We start from the raw sequence: 17,470 nt of genomic DNA on the forward strand, positions 1-17,470 counted from the left end.
CAATTGAGGAGAGACATTGGAGGAGAATGGTCAATGTTTGCAGAGAGCTCCAGGAGGACGAGGAGGGAAAATGCACTATACTCACTAACAAAGCATGTCATTTGTGACCTTTATTAGGGTCACTTTGGGGCTATGAAGACAGGGATGGAAATCTGGTTTATGTGGTTCAAACATGCAGTTGCGGGGAAATGGCCAGGGATTTCAAAAGGGAAGTAAGGTCCCTAGTGTGTTTAATATTCTTTAATTTAAAGGAAGTACAATGGAGTAGTAAATTAAGGGTAGGACATGGCAGGGCAGCTCGGCAGCGTGGAGTGCTACTCCGGTGCTATGTGGGAAGTCAGGGACACTTTCAGTGTCCAGGGTGAACACGTGTATAGGAAGTGTTTCCAGCTGCAGCTACTCAAAATCCACGTTTCGGAGCTGGAGCTGCGGCTGGAGTCACTGTGGAGCATCCGCAAAGCTGAGATCTTTCTGGATAGCACATTTAACAATGTGGTCACGCAGCAGGTAAAGTGTGCACAGGCAGACAGCGAATGGGTGACTGCCAGACAGAGTAAAAGAACTAGGAAGGTAGTGCAGGAGTCCCCTGGGTCCATCTCCCTCTCCAACAGATTTTCCATTTGGGATAGTGCTGGGGCAGATGGTATCTATGGGGAATGCAGCAAGAGCCAAGTCCGTGGCGCTACAAGTGGCTCAGCTGCACAGGAGGGGAGGAAAAAGAGTGGGAGAGCAATAGTGATAGGGGATTCTATCATAAGGGGAACAGATAGACGTTTCTGTGTCCGCAGACGTGACTCCCTGGTGCCAGGGTCAAGGATGTCACTGAATGGCTGCAGGGCATTCTGAAGGGGGAGGGCGAACAGTCAGAGGTCGTGGTTCACATTGGTACCAACGACATAGGTAGAAAGACGGATGAGGTCCTGCAACAAGGGAGCTAGGTAGCAGATTAAAAAGCAGGACGTCAAAGGTTGTCATCTCCGGATTACTCTCGGTGCCACGTGCTAGTGAGTACAGGAACAGGAGGATAGAGCAGATGAATGCATGGCTAAAAAATTGGTGCAGGAGGGAGGGCTTTAGTTTCCTGGGTCACTGGGTCTGCTTCTGGGGAAGGTGGGACCTGTACAAGTCAGACGGGTTGCACCTGAACCGGAATGGGACCACCATCCTTGCGGGGAGGTTTGCTGGTACTGTTGGGGGGGGGGTTAAACTAACTTGGCAGGGGGATGGGTTACAGAGTGGAGCTATAGTAGGGGGTGATGCACGGCCAAATATAGAGGAAAAAACAAGTCGGACTGGAAGGCAGAGCAAATATATAAAGGCACAAGGGAGTAGGGCAAGGCTGGATGGCATTTATTTTAATGCAAGGAGTCTTGCGAGTAAGGCAGTTGAATTGAAGGTGTTGATGAACACATGGGAGTATGATATTGTTGCTATCACAGAGACATGGTGGAGGGAGGGGCAGGACTGGCAGCTCAATATTCCAGGGTATAGAATCTTCAGGCAAGACAGAGAGGGGAGTAAAAGAAGAGGGGGTGTCGCAATATTAATTGAGGAGTCAATTACTGCTGTAGGGAGGGATGGTATCTTAGCAGGTTCCTCTAATGAGGCCATATGGGTAGAACGTAAAAACAAAAAGGGGGCAAGCCCTTTGCTGGGAGTGTACTAGAGGCCCCCAAAATAGTCAGGAGGAGATAGAGGAACAGATATGTAGGCAAATTTCAGAGAAGTGTAGAAATAGCAGGGTAATAATAGTAGGGGATTTCAACTTCCCCAATATTAACTGGGATAGTCAGAGTGTGAAAGGCTTAGAGGGTGTGGAATTCTTAAAGTGCATCCAGGAGAGCTTTTTGAGCCAGCATGTAGAAAGTCCTACAAGAGAGGGGGCAGCACTGGACCAAATTCTAGGGAATGTAGCCGGGCAAGTGATAGAATTATCAGTTGGAGAGCATTTTGGTGACAGTGACCATAATTCGGTGAGATTTAAGGTAGTCATGGAAAAGGACAAAGGTGGACTGGAAATAAAGGTTCTAAATTTGGGGGAAGGCCGATTTCAATATGATAAGGCAGGATCTGGCCAAAGTGGACTGGGATCAGCTACTTGTAGGAAAATCCACATCAGAGCAGTGGGAGTCTTTCAGAAAGAAAATAGAGAGAGTACAATGCCAACATGTTCCCATAAAGGTCAACGGTGGGACCCACAAGCCCAGGGAGCCCTGGATGTCAAGGGATATACAAGAATGGGTTAGGGTAAAAAGGGAGGCTTTTGGCAGATACAAAGGACTAAAGACAGTGGAAGCCCTAGAGGAGTATAGAAATTGCAATGGACTATTTAAAAAAGAAATTAGGAGAGTGAAGAGGGGGCATGACAAAACACTGGCAGGCAAAATTAAGGAAAATCCCAAGGTGCGTTTTAAATATATTAAGGGCAAGGAGATAAAGAGGGAAAGAATAGGGCATATTCGGGACCAAAGCGGCAATCTGTGTGTAGAGCCGGAAGACGTAGTTGAGGTTTTAAATGAATATTTTGCATCTGTGTTCACTATGGAGAAGGACGATATAGGCATAGAAATCAGGCAGGGAGATTGTCATATACTTGAACAAATTAGTATTGAGAAGAAGGAGGTACTAGCGGTTTTAACAGTCTTAAAATTGGATAAATCCCCAGACCCAGACGAGATGTATCCCAGGCTGCCCTGTGAGGCGAGGGAGGAGATTGCAGGGGCTCTGACACAAATTTTCAGATCCTCTCTGGCCACAGGGGAGGTGCCAGACGACTGGAGGACAACCATCGTAGTACCATTATTCAAGAAGGGTAGTAGGGATAAACCTGGGAATTACAGGCCAGTGAACCTAACATCAGTGTTTGGGAAATTATTGGAAACAATTCTGAGGGACAGAATTAGTCTCCACTTGGCGAGGCAATGATTAATCAAGGATAGTCAGCATGGCATTGTCAAGGGGAGATCATGTCTAACCAATTAGATTTAATTTTTCGAGGGGGTGACTAGTTTTGTGGATGAGGCTAGTGCACTGATGTAGTCTACATGTATTTCAGTATGTCTTTTGACAAAGTCCCGCATGGGAGACTGGTCAAGAAGGTAAGAGCCCATGGGATCCAGGGAAATTTGGCACATTGGATCCAAAATTGGCTTCGTGGCAGGAGGCAGAGGGTGATGGTCGAAGGTTGCTTTCGTGACTGGAAGCCTGTGTCCAGTGGTGTACCGCATGGATCGGTGCTGGGTCCTATGCTGTTTGTAGTGTACATTAATGATTTAGATGCGAATGTAGGAGGTATGATCAGTAAGTTCACAGATGACACGAAAATTGGTGGAGTGGTAAATAGCGAGGAGGGAAGCCTCAGGCTACAGGACGATATAGACGGGTTGGTCAGATGGGCAGAACAGCGGCAAATGGAATTTAACCCTGAAAAATGTGAGTTAATGCATTTTGGGAAGAGTAGCAAGGCAAGGGAATACGCAATGAATGGCACGAGGATCAGAGGAACCTTGGTGTGCATGTGCATAGATCCCTGAAGGCAGCAGGACAGGTAGATAAGGTGGTTAAAAAGGCATATGGGATAATTGCCTTCATTAGCCGAGGCATAGAATATAAAGCAGGGAGGTTATGATGGAGCTGTACAAAAAGCTAGTTAGGCCACAGCTGGAATACTGTGTGCAATTCTGGTCGCCATACCATAGGAAGGATGTGATTGCATTGGAGAGGGTGCAGAGGAGATTCACCAGGGTGTTACCTGGGCTGGAGTGCTTCAGCTATAAAGAGAGACTGGACAGGCTGGGGTTGTTTTCATTAGAGCAGGGAAGGCTGAGGGGGGACCTGATTGAGGTGCACATAATTATGAGGAGCATAGATAGGGTAGACAGATAGGAATTGTTCCCCTTAGTTCAGGGGTTAATAACCAGGGGGCATAGTTTCAAGCTTGGAGCAGAACATCGCGTTGTGCGAAAGGAGCCTGTTTTTCGGACAAAGCTACATGTAAGGAAGGTGTGGGGTTAGGAGATAAGGGAAGTGATATTCTGGTAACAAGGTCGGGTAATAAGGAGAGAAAATGCTGGAAAGACTCAGCAGTTCAGGCAGCATTTGTGGAGAGAGAAACCGAGGTAACGGTTCTGTTCGATGACCTTCCATCAGAAGTTGTGCAGTTGTGTTAGGTAACACTACTAAACGTGCAAATTATCCCGTAGAAGAGGTAAGGATAAGATATAAAAGTGACGTTTGGAACAGATACTTTAGAATCCGATAAAGGTTTGACGAACTTGTATTTCGAACTCGGAACTATTACGTATTTGAGTTCTCCAGCTACAATTCGCAAGGATTTGTCTAAATGCTGTTGTTAATGATATGACTATTTATTGCATGCTTAATAACTCTGACATTTAATGTTGGGAACCCTTTTCGTGCACTGCGGGTTTTCCAGCTTTGCTTGGAGCGCCATTCCCTTAAATCCATCGCTCACAGGGACAGTTCCATTCAGCATATCTTTTGTCTGGCCCTTGGTGAAATTTCTAGATTGAGCACGACGCATCTCAACCCCAAGCTCGTCACCGTCTCGCTAACCGCAGCACAGCGACCACACTCTGCTCCCCTGAGATGGAGGCCCAGGTACTGTTTTAAGCTCGAGTGCAGTTAGAGGCAGAGCTCATTCAAAGAAAGTCCCAGTCATTGAGGCGTCTGATTCTTTGCACCGAACTCCTTCACAAAGAGTTCAGATTCAGGTGGGGGCGATTTGGGCAAATCTTTCCCCACATTACAACACTTCAAAGTTACTTCAATGGTGGTAAAGCGCTTTGGGGTGCCCTGAGTTGGTGAAAAGCGCTTATTAATGCAAGTCTTTCTTTGCAACAGTTTCAACTACATTTCAAAATCCGCGGGCTAAATTAGGGCTGGTCCTGGATCTCTCGCAAAATTCAAACAATAACCCCGAAACGAGAATCATACCCCTAGACCAACGAGCGGATTGGCTGGTATTAGTGGAGATAAGAGATAACCATTGTAGAACCATTTATTGTGTGTGGCTATTCTTGACGAGCAGAGTATTTGAGGCCGAGACAGTGTCTTTGCCTTTTCGACCTGTCTTCTGAAGCGCCGCCCGGTCCCACTCCTACAGTTAATGAGCTGTTTGGACCTTAATGTATCCGGGCTGCAGGAGGCCGCCCCAGGCGCAGCAGAGGAGTCTCGGCATTAGATCTGCGTGGGAAAAGTATCTTTCCCCTTCTCTCTTCCTCTTGTCTACATACCTGTTCATTTATTTCTCTCTTTATTTCCCCTGTCTCAGTTTCCTGCATCATAACATGGTGGGGATATTTTTAGAGGCGCGGTTTTTTATTACTTATTGAAAGGACACCCAGACGGACCGATTGAAACTGCAATTTGAATCCTGTCGCTGACCTGTGGTTTTTCTATTTATCTGTGTTGTTCTGCTTCCACATTCTCAGTCATAAAGTCCCAAGCATCAATTTTTAAATAAAATAAGGCCCACCTCTTCAAGTAGCGACACGCGAGGGGGTCATTCCCTAAATCAGCGCCAATTTCCCCAAATCCTCCTTACAGTACCGCAACCCAAACTGTGTCCTATATGGGAAATATTATTGAGAATGAATGACTTCACTCGCTGTAACTTTGCCATTTGAATGGCATAATTCGCCTCTCATTACTTAATAACATGTAAATTATTCCAGTTTTCATATTTACTAAATTTGAACGCACAAAAGGCATTAAATTGCCTTTGCCCACTTTCGAACCGTTGAGTTTTCGTGTGTCTCCCCACTACACACCGGAAACCCTCCAGCACTCGGGTGCTCTGCATTGTAACAACTCAATAGGAAAAGGAGGAGGCCATTCAGCCCCTCGAGCCTGTTACATAGGAACAGGAGGAGGCCATTCAGCCCCTCGAGCCTGTTACATAGGAACAGGAGGAGGCTGTTCAGCCCCTCGAGACTGGTCCACCATTCAATCAGTCTGGTCTGTATCTTCACTCCATTTACCCGCTTTGCTTCCATAACCCTTAATACCCTTACCCAATAAAACTCGATCGACAGTAGCTGTAATCTTGAGCCTGAAACAAGCTCAACTCCCGGATCCAGACAGAAAAGTCTTCTTATTGACGGCCACCCTGCAGATCAATGATTTACATTTGTGAACTTCAGGGATTCGGAGATTCCAGTGTTTAAAATGGAACAAAAGATGAAATGGGCCTCAGTGTGGATCAGTTTTCTCTCACTCAAAGTTATCTGATTAGTGAAGTGAAATAAAGAGCAATTAAAGAATAAGGGAGAAGCCGATGTTGCACTTTTCCAGGAGATTAAACTCTCCTCTGACTGTTCGCCACAGCAAGTTTAACAATTTATGTTCCCACCCGGGCTCGAACGTGATAACCGCCACATTGCGGGAACCGCCGGCTCTATATTATTAGCAGAAGGAGAAACTGACCGAGTGAACTCCCTCTGAGCTGATCGGTAATGAGTTGCCTCACTTTAAACAACTTCTGTCCCACACTGAATGCTCTCAGTCCTTCTCCTCCGCTGCCCTTTACAAGAAATGTCACCGATTCCCCCTCACACCCCTAACGTGTTCTCTTCCACCCCCTCACAGTGGGGCCACTGAGTCTCCTCGTGTCTCCCCGCCATCAGCGATCTCACCCAGTTTGTAAAATTAAACCGGGAACAAGTGTCCCTCAAAGAGAGTCTGTAAGCTCAATCTGTAACAGAAACTAATGGTTCATTAACTGTGGTTCAAGCAATTATTAGTCGGCTCTCAGACTTGAATTATTTTTTATGCAATGAACTGTTCCCCAAATCTTTTGTCAAAATGGATTCCTTGATTGAGAATCGAAACGGGGCGAGAGCCAGTCGACCACCAGGGACCAGCTATGATACTTTATGTATATATATCAACCTGAATATGTGCAGAAAGCTGTCCAGACCTCGTGGCGCAACGGTAGCGCGTCTAGCTCCAAATTAGAAGGCTTATTTTGCAATCACCAATGAAGAACCGATGACCATAATTTGCAGAATGAAAGAAAGGCGAAACACACTTCAATAACTCATTTTGCTCTTTCGCGTGTGAAGCGAAATAATGTTTTAGTGAAATGATATGGAAGTATGTGTTACTGGTATTTGTGCCTCTAATTAAATGTTGTGGCGTCTGACTCCCGTTCATGTCTCTTCTTCCTCTGTTGATAAAGAAAGGAGGGCTGTCGTTGACCAGACTGCACTGCGGCTGATTTTGTGAGCTCATCCTTTATATTGAGTGATGCTGTTTAAGGTGAACCAATCAGCACAGAGGGAGTTCACGGGTCAGTTCCCCGGTGTTAAAGGCCTGCCTGCAGTGGTTCCCGTAGTGTAGTGGTTATCACGATCGCTTTACACGCGAAAAGTCCTCGGTTCGAGCCCGCGCGCGGCCATTATGTTTAAACTTGCTAAACCAGCGGGTTTATCCCACATGAGAAAAGAAAATTACTGTAAATCTGAAATAAACAACGGAAAATGCTGGAAATTATCAAGAGGTCAGGCAGTATCTGTGAATAAAGATCTGGAACTGTACCCATGGATTGGAGGGTAGCTAATGTTACCCCACTATTCAAAAAGGGTGGTAGAGAGAAAGTGGGGAATTACGGACCGGTAAGCCTGACATTGGTAGTGGGGAAAATGCTAGAGTCCATTATAAAAGATGTAATAGCTGAGCACTTGGAAGAGTCATAGAGTTTTACAGCACAGAAAGAGGCCCTTCGGCCCATCGTGTCTGCGCCGCCCATCCATCCCTGTCCAGTCAAATCCCATTTTCCAGCATTTGGTCCATAGCCTTGTATGCAATGGCATTTCAAGTGCTCATCCAAATGCTTCTTGAATGTTGTGAGGGTTCCTGCCTCTACCACCCTTTTAGAAATTGAGTTCCACATTCCAACCACCCTCTGGATGAAAAAGTTCCTCCTCAAATCCCCTCTAAATCTCCTGCCCCTTACCCTGAATCTATGCCCCCTTGTTATTGACCCCCCTACTAAGGGGAAAAGTTCCTCTTTGTCTACCCTATCTATGCCCCTCATCATTTTGTACACCTCAATCAGGTCCCCCCTCAGCCTTCTTTGCTCCAAGGAAAACAACCCCAGCCTGTTTAGTCTTTCTTCATAGCTGAGGCGCTCCATCCCAGGTAACATCCTGGTGAATCTTCTCTGCACCCTCTCCAAAGCAATCACATCCTTCCTATAGTGAGGTGACCAGAACTGCACACAGTACTCCAGCTGTGGCCTCACCAGCGTTTTGTACAGCTCCATCATAACCTCCCTGCTCTTATATTCTATGCCTCGGCTAATGAAGGCAAGTATCCCATATGCCTTTTTAACCACCTTATCTACCTGTTCCGCTGCCTTCAGGGATCTATGTACATGTACACCAAGGTCCCTCTGACCCTCTGTACTTCCTAGGGTCCTACCACTCATTGTGTATTCCCTTGCCTTATTTGTCCGTCCAAAATGCATCACCTCGCACTTTTCAGGGTTAAATTCCATTTGCCACTTTTCCGCCCATCTGACCAACCCGTTTATATCGTCCTGTAGCCTGAGGCTTTCCTCCTCGCAATTTACCACCCCACCAATTTTCGTGTCATCTGCGAACTTACTGATCATACCTTTTACATTCTCATCCAAATCATTTATGTAGATCACAAACAACAAGGGACCCAGCACCGATCCCTGAGGTACCCCACTGGACACAGGCTTCCAGTCACAAAAGCAACCTTCGATCATCACCCTCTGCCTCCTGCCACTCAGCCAGTTTAGGATCCAACGCGCCAAGGCACCCTGGATCCCATGGGCTCTTACCTTCTTGACCAGTCTCCTATGCGGGACTTTATCAAAAGCTTTACTGAAGTCCATGTAAACCACATCCACAGCATTTCCCTCATCCACCCCCCTAGTCACCCCCTCGAAAAATTCAATCAGATTTGTCAGACATGATTTACCCTTGACAAAGCCATGCTGACTATCCCCGATTAATCCTTGCCCCTCCAAGTGGAGACTAATTTTGTCCCTCAGAATTTTTTCCAAAAATTTCCCTACCACAGATATTAGGCTCACTGGCCTGTAATTCCCTGGTTTATCCCTGCTACCCTTCTTGTATAATGGTACTACATTAGCTGTTCTCCAGTCCTCTGGTACATTCCCTGTGGCCAGAGAGGTTCTGAAAATTTGTGTCAGAGCCCCTGCAATCTCCTCCTTTGCCTCCCACAGCAGCCTGGGATACATCTCGTCCGGGCCTGGGGATTTATCCACTTTTTGGCCTGCTAAAACCGCTAGCACCTCCTCCCTCTCGATGCTAATATGTTCAAGTATGTCACAGTCCCCTTGCCCGATTTCTATGTCTGCATCGTCTTTCTCCATAGTGAACACAGATGCAAAAAATTCATTTAAAACCCCGCCTACATCGTCTGGCTCTACACACAGATTGCCACTTTGGTCCCTAATGGGCCCTACCCTTTCCCTGGTTATCCTCTTGCCCTTAATATACTTATAAAACATCTTAGGATTTTCCTTTATTTTGCTCGCCAGTGTTATTTCATGGCCCCTCCTCGCCCTCCTAATTTCTTTTTTAAGTATGCCCCTGCACTTTTTATACTCCTCTAGGGCTTCTTCCGTCTTTAGTCTTTTGTAACTGCCAAAAGCCCCCCTTTTATTTCTAATGCATTTTTGTATATCCCTTGTCATCCAAGGTTCCCTTTGCTTGTTGGTCCCACCCTTGACCTTTACAGGAACATGTTGGCGTTGTACTCTCTCTATTTCCCTTCTGAAAGTCTCCCACTGTTTTGATGTGGATTTTCCTATAAGTAGCTGCTCCCAGTCCACTTTGGCCAGATCCTGCCTTATCATATTAAAATCGGCCTTCCCCCAATTTAGAACCCTTATTTCCGGGCCGTCTTTGTCTTTTTCCATGAACAGGAGTTAATACATGCTCTTTGCAGAAGGTTTATGTTGCTCAATAATTTACCGACATGATTATTACCCCGTTTTATTTTCCGGATTTTGAACTACCCGATGTCTGGAGGGGAAACCAGAGCGGCTGTAGCAAAGGCTGCTTTGTTCTAGTCTGGGGGAGCGCTCCTGCTCCTCCCGGTCCCACAGTAATGAAGGGGAATTTCCTTTGGGATCCTCTTTGGCCGGGCTGCCAGCTGATAGTGCTCGGAGTGTGCACGGTGCACTCTCTACCCAGTGCAGTCAAAAAACGGCAATCGATGTCATGTGTACATTTAGAAAAGCTGGGCTTGTTTTCCTTAGAGCAGAGAAGGTCAAGAGGAAATTTAATAAGGTACTCAATATCATGAAGGGCTTTTATAGAGTAAATAAGGAGAAATTGTTTCCAGTGGCAGGAGGGTCGATAACCAGAGAATGCAGATTTAAGGTAATTGGCAATTGTACCAGAGGTGAGATGATTAGAAAATGTGCTTACACGAGTTGTCATGATCTGGAATGTGTTCCCTGAAATGGTGGTGGAGGCAGATTCAAACATAATTTTTAAAAGGGAATTGGATAAATACTTGAAGAGCAAAAAAAATTACAGGGCTATGGAAAATAAGAGGATTATGGGTCTAATTGGTTGCTCTTTCAAAGAGCCAGCACAGGGTCGATGAGCCGAATGGCCTCCTGTGCTGTGTGAGGCTATAATTCTATATGACCCTGATTTGCACTTTGAATGGGCCGATCACCTGACTCGGGACTGCACCAGTCACCCAGCGATCGGTCCGGGGAAATGTTGTCGTGGCCACAGCACCGAGGTGGTACATCACTGCCCACCATTTTGGGGCAAAACCACCTTGTTTACGCCAGTGGGAGGCCTGAAAATTTCCCCCCAAGAGTCAGCAACATGTGGAGTGAAGTTTCAGCTAAAATAATGGAGACAAAAAGCCTGGAATTATTTAAGAAACTATTCAACAATACAATGGAGGGATGTTAAGATCTCTCGATGGATCAAGATGGGCAGAATGGCCTTCCTCATCTGTAATTATCTTGGTCTCTTGGTTCTTATGTATATTTCCAAGTGTCAACAGGACTAACTTCTTGTCAATGTTCATAACTACACAGAAATGTAACTTTCCAGATGTATTTTGTTTCTGTCATTGTCGCAGCGCGAATATTGAGGCGTTGCTACTCTTGCAAACACTTTGATATGATTGGTCTTGCTGCCACTAGCCTGACAATCTATTAAGCACAGAACACACTCACTGTGAGCGAAGGTCTGTGTTTAGTAGATTAGAAGGCATCTTATCTGAACAGCAGTTAATACATGCTCTTTGCAGAAGTTTTATGCAACTCAATAATTTACCGACATGATTATTATCCCATATTATTCGGTGGATATTGAACTACCCGATGTCTCGAGGGGGAAACCAGAGTGGCTGTAGCAAAGGCTGGTTTTGAGGAGTCTGGGGGAGCGCTCCTGATCCTCCCAGTCTCACAGTAATGAAGGGGACTTTCCTTTGGGATCCTCTTTGGCCGGGCTGCCAGCTGATAGTGCTCGGAGTGTGCACGGTGCACTCTCTACCCAGTTCAGTCAAAAAGTGGCAATCGACGACATGTGTACATCTAGAAAGCACATTGATTACGCCAGTGGGAGGCCTTAACTTTACCCCAAAGAGTCATCAACTTGTGGAGTGAAGTTCCTGAGAGAAAAACCCTCGAATCATTTAAGAAACAATTCGACACTAAAAGATCTCTATGGATGGATTAGGATGGGCTGAATGGCCTTCCTCATCTGTAATTATATTGGTCTCTTGGTTCTTATGTATGTTTCCAAGTGACAACGGGACTAACATCATGTCAATGTCCATAACTATACAGAAATGTAACTTTCCAGAAGTATTTTGTTTCTGTCATTTTCACAGCGAGAATATTGGGGGAGAGCTATAGTGAAAGGGGATTCTATTGTAAGGGGAATAGATAAGCATTTCTGCGGCCGCAAATGAGACTCCAGGATGGTATGGTGCCTCCCTGGTGCAAGGGTCAAGGATGTCTCAGAGTGGCTGCAGGGCATTCTGGAGGGGGAGGGTGAACAGCCAGTTGTCGTGGTGCATAAAGGTACCAACGATATAGGTAAAAACGGGGAAGAGGTCCTAAAAGCTGAATATAGGGAGTTAGGAGGTAAATTTAAAAATAGGACCTCAAAGGTAGTAATCTCAGGATTGCTACCAGTGCCATGTGCTAGTCAGAGTAGAAATAGAAGGATATTTTAGATGAATACGTGGCTAGAGGAATGGTGCAAGAGGGAGGGATTCAAATTCCTGGGACATTGGAACCGGTTCTGGGGGAGGTGGGACCAGTACAAACTGGACGTATTGCACCCGGGCAGGACCAGGACTGATGTCCAAGGGGGAATGTTTGCGAGTGCTGTTGGGGAGGGTTTAAACTAAAATGGCAGGGGTTTGGGAATCTGTGCAGGGAGACAGAGGAAAGGGAAGCAAGGATAGAAGCATAAGACAGGAAGGAGAAAAGCAAAAGTGGCAGTCAAAGAAATCAAGGGTTTAAATCACACATGGCCACAGTAAATAATAGTTCTAAAAGGTCTAAGAGTGTTAAAAAACAAGCCTGAAGGCTTTGTGTCTTAATGCGAGGAGCATTCGTAATAAGGTGGATGAATTAGCTGCACAAATAGATGTAAACGAATATGATATAATTGGGATTATGGAGACATGGCTCCAGGGTGACCAAAGCTGGGAATTCAACATCCAGGGGTATTCAATATTCAGGAAAGACAGACAAAAGGGAAAAGGAGGTGGGGTAGCATTGCTGGTTAAAGAGGAGATTAACACAATAGTAAGGAAGTATATTAGCTCTGATGATGTGGAATCTGTATGGGTAGAGCTGAGAAACACCAAGGGGCAGAAAACGGTAGTGGGAGTGATACACAGACCCCCAAACAGTAATGCTGAGGTTGGGGATGGCATTAAATGGGAAATTAGAGATGCGTGCAATAAGGTCACAGCAGTTATCATCGGTGACTTCAATCTACATATAGATTGGGCTAACCAAGTTAGTAACAATACCATAGAGGAGGAATTCCTGGAGTGTATAGGGGATGGTTTCCTGGACCAATATGTCGAGGAAGCAACTGGAGATCAGGCCATCTTAGACTGGGTATTATGTCATGAGAAAGGATTACTTAGCAATCTTGTTGTGCGAGGCCCCTTGGGGCGGAGCGATCATAATATGTTGGAATTCTTCATTAAGATGGAGAGTGAAGTAGTTGACACAGAGACTAGGGTCCTGAATTTAAATAAAGAAAACTATGATGGTATGAGGCGCGAGTGGGCTAGGATGGATTGGAGAACGTTACTTAAATGGTTGACAGTTGTTAGGCAGTGGCAAACATTGAAAGATCGCATGGATGAAATACAGAATTTGTTCATCCCTGTTTGGCATAAAAATAAAGCGAAAAAGGTGACTCAACCGTGGCTAACAAAGGAAATTAGGGAAAACATAAGATCCAAGGAGAGGACATATAAATTGGCCAAAAAAAGCAGCAAACCTGAGGATTGGGATCAGTTTAGGATTCAGCAAAGGAGGACAAAGGGATTAATTAAGAGGGGGAAAATAGAGTATGAGTGTAAGCTTGCAGGGAACATAAAAACTGACTGTAAAAATATGTGAAGAGAAAAAGATTGATGAAGTCAAGCGTAGATCCCTTGCAGTCATAATCAGGGGAATTTATAATGGGGAACAAAGAAATGGCAGACCAATTAAATACATACTTTTGTCCTGTCTTCACAAAGGAGGACACAAATAACCTCCCAGAGATGTCGGGGAATATAGGGTCTAATGAGAACGAGGAACTGAATGAAATCAGTATTTGTAGGGAAATGGTATTAGGGAAATTGACGGGATTGAAGGCCGATAGATCCCCAAGGCCTGATAATCTACATCCTAGGGTACTTAAGGAAGTGGCCCTAGAAATAGTAGATGCATTGCTGGTCATCTTCCAAAATTCTATAGACTCTGGAACAGTTCCCATGGATTGGAGCGTAGCTAATGTAATCCCACTATTCAAAGAAGGTGGTAGAGAGAAAACGGGGAATTATAGACCAGTAAGCCTGACATCGGTAGTGGGAAAATGCTAGAGTCCATTATAAAAGATGTAACAGCAGAGCACTTGGAAAACATTGACAGAATCGGACAAAGTCAACATGGATTTACAAAACGTAAATCGTGCTTGACTAAGCTACTGGAACTTTTTGAGGATCTAACTGTTAGAACCAGTGGAAGTGGTGTATTTGGATTTTCAGAAGGCTTTCGATAAGGTCCCGCATAAGAGATTAGCGTGTAACTTTAAAGAACATGGGATTGGAGATAAGGTACTGATTTGGATAGAGAACTGGTTGGCAGACAGGAAGCAAAGAGTTGGAATAAACGGGTCTTTTTCCAAGTGGCAGGCAGTGACTAGTGGGGTACTGCAGGGATCAGTGCTAGGACCCCAGCTATTCACAATATATATTAATGATCTAGAAAATGGAACTAGATGTAATATCTCCAAGTTTGCAGATGACACAAAGCTGAGTGGGCGTGTGTGCTGAGAGGAGGATGCAGAGAAACTCCAGTATGATTTGGACAGGTTGGGTGATTGGGCAGATGCATGGCAGATGAAATATAATGTGGACAAATGTGAGGTTATCCACTTTGGTGGTAAAAACAGGAAGGCAGATTATTATTTAATCAGCAATAGATTGGGAGAAGGGGAAGTGCAATGAGACCTGGGTGTCCTTGTGCACCAATCACTGAAGGTAAGCTTGCAGGTGCAGCAGGTGGTTAAGAAGGCAAATGGTATGTTGGCCTTCATAGCGAGAGGATTCGAGTACAGGAGCAAGGATGTCTTGCTGCAGTTGTACAGGGCCTTGGTGAGACCACACCTTGCATATTGTGTGCAGTTTTGGTCGCCTTATCTGAGGAAGGATGTTCTTGCCATGGAGAGAGTGCAGCGAAGATTCACCAGACTGATACCTGGGACAGCAGGAATGATGTATGTGGAGATATTGGGTCGATTGGGCTTATATTGGCTGGAGTTTAGAAGAATGAGAGGGGATCTCATTGAAACTTATAAAATTCTAACAGGGCTTGACAGACTAGATGCAGGAAGGATGTTCCCGATGGCGGCGGAGTCCAGAACCAGGGGACACCATCTAAAGATAAGGGGTAAGCCATTTAAGACAGAGATGAGGAGGAATTTCTTCACCCAGAGATTGGTGATCCTGTGGAAATCTCTACCACACAAGGCAGTTGAGGCCAATTCATTAAATATATTCAAGAAGGAGTTGGACATATTTCTTAAGGCTAAAGGGATATGGGGAGAAAGCAGGGGCAGGGTACTGACTTTGGGTGATCAGCCATGATCTCATTAAATGGCGGAGCAGGCTCGAGGGGCCCAATGGCCTACTCCTGCTCCTATCTTCTATGTTTCTATGTTTCTATTGAGGCGTTGATACACTTGCAATCACTTTGATATGATTGGTCTTGCTACCACACGCCTGACAATCTATTAAGCGCAGAACACTCACTGTGAGCAAAGGCCTGTGTTTATTAGTTTAGAAGGCAGCTTATCCGAACAGGAGGCAATGCATGCTCTTGCAGAAGTTTTATGTAACTCAATAATTTACCGACATGATTATTATCCCATTTAAGTCTGCCAACTATCTCAAATAAAGTCACTGGCTATGACTATAAAAAGAAAGACTTGCATTTCTATAACGCCTTTCACGACCTCAGGAAGTGCATCACAGCCCTAGATCACTTGGTAGGTCACGGAAACAACTGTCCAGTGCTGGTCAGTTCTGCAATTTGACCAGAGGAAACCCATTAATTGGGACTGTGCTTCTAAACGCTCACTGTGAAATTGCAGTGAATAGCAATGACGTTAGTGATAGACTAGTAACCAGCGCTTGGACTCCCTGCTTTAGAGATTTTGTCTGACAAGACTGTTGTTTTCTTTTCATTTGCGTTATTTGAATTGTTAGATTAATGGAAGTAATAAAGATGGTGAGACTGCTCTAAAGTCATATGATCGCAGGTTGAATGCATTTTCATGAAGAACAGAAAAATCAAGGAAGGAATTCTGGGTGAAATTGGTCTTGGGCGGTAATGCAACATTTCCAGAAAATTGGGCGGGTGTAAAACTGCCGATTCACCATCGCCTGTTTTATGCGACCGCCCAAAGACCAAAGTTTTACGTCCGTCCAGTCTGGTTTCCTGGGAGTAATGTGAACTTGAGGTGAAATTTCCAGGAGTCCCTTTCACCAATAGGTCGAAATAGAAGCAGAAAATTCAAACAAAATGCAGAGATATTTAGTATTAAAAATGCGAGCATTCTACAAAAATGGTGCAGTGATGTATGCAAATATAATCAATATTATATTATATAATAGGTTAGCATTTCAGGTCCACACCCCAGAGCGGAACTGGGAGCTGAAAAATCAGCAAGGACCTCTGTAGGGCTGGGGGAAAGGAGGGGGGTGAAGAAACAAATGGTAGGAGGAATAAGGAGGCCTCAGACTCCTGGGGAATAAGAATCTAAATGGGTTCGAGGAGCAAAGGGATCTCGGGCTGCAGATTCACAAATCATTAAATGTAGCAACGCAAGTTAACAAGGCCATAAAATGCAAACACCGGGGTTCATGTCTAGAGGAATAGAATTGAAAAGTAGAGAAGTTGTGTTAAACTTGTATAGAAGCTTGGTTAGACCACACTTGCTGTGTACTGAGCACAGTTCTGGTCTTCATATTAAAAAAAAGGATACAGAGGTCCGGGAGAAATTGCCTAAAAGATTGACCCAGATTATAGCAGATCTGAGAGGTTATACCATCAGGAAAGATTAAACAGGCTGGAGCTCTTTTCTCCAGGAAAGTGAAGTCTGAGAGGCGACCTGATAGAGATTGTGGTCGAGGACGCTGTGATGGTCAGTAACAGAGGGGAGGTAATGTGTGGGACTATTATTGATGGGGAATTGGGGTTGTGTTCACTGGTACCGCAGTCGGATGATTCTATCACGGGGAGCCCGGGAAGAAAGGAGCTGTCTGGGTTGCCTCTTCCCTGCCGCTTCCTCCTCTTCTGCTTCCTCCTACATCTCTTCCTCCTCCTCAGCTGGTCGCTGTATGGCTGGTGGAAAGGGCTGTGCCCTCATGATGCCGAGATTGTGGAGCATGCAGAAGACCATGGCGAATCTTGAGACCCGCTCTGGTGAGTACCGCAGGGCTCCTCCAGAGCGGTTCTGACAGCGGAAGCGTTGATGAAGGACACCAATGGTCTGCTCTATCAGATTCCGTGGGGCAGCATAGCTCACATTATATACACGCTGCCCACGTGTAGTGTAGCAGAGTCAAGAGCCGGGTGTTCAGTGGTAGCCCTTGTTGCCCAGTAGCCACCCTCTGGTTTGTCCTGGTGGCTCAAAGGCTGATGGTACAGCAGACTGCCGCAGAATGAAGGCAA

This window comes from Somniosus microcephalus, unplaced genomic scaffold, assembly GCF_052327205.1.
Source record: "Somniosus microcephalus isolate GS21.2 unplaced genomic scaffold, FLI_Smic_1.0 unresolved_chr1, whole genome shotgun sequence".
Taxonomy (NCBI): Eukaryota; Metazoa; Chordata; class Chondrichthyes; order Squaliformes; family Somniosidae; genus Somniosus; species Somniosus microcephalus.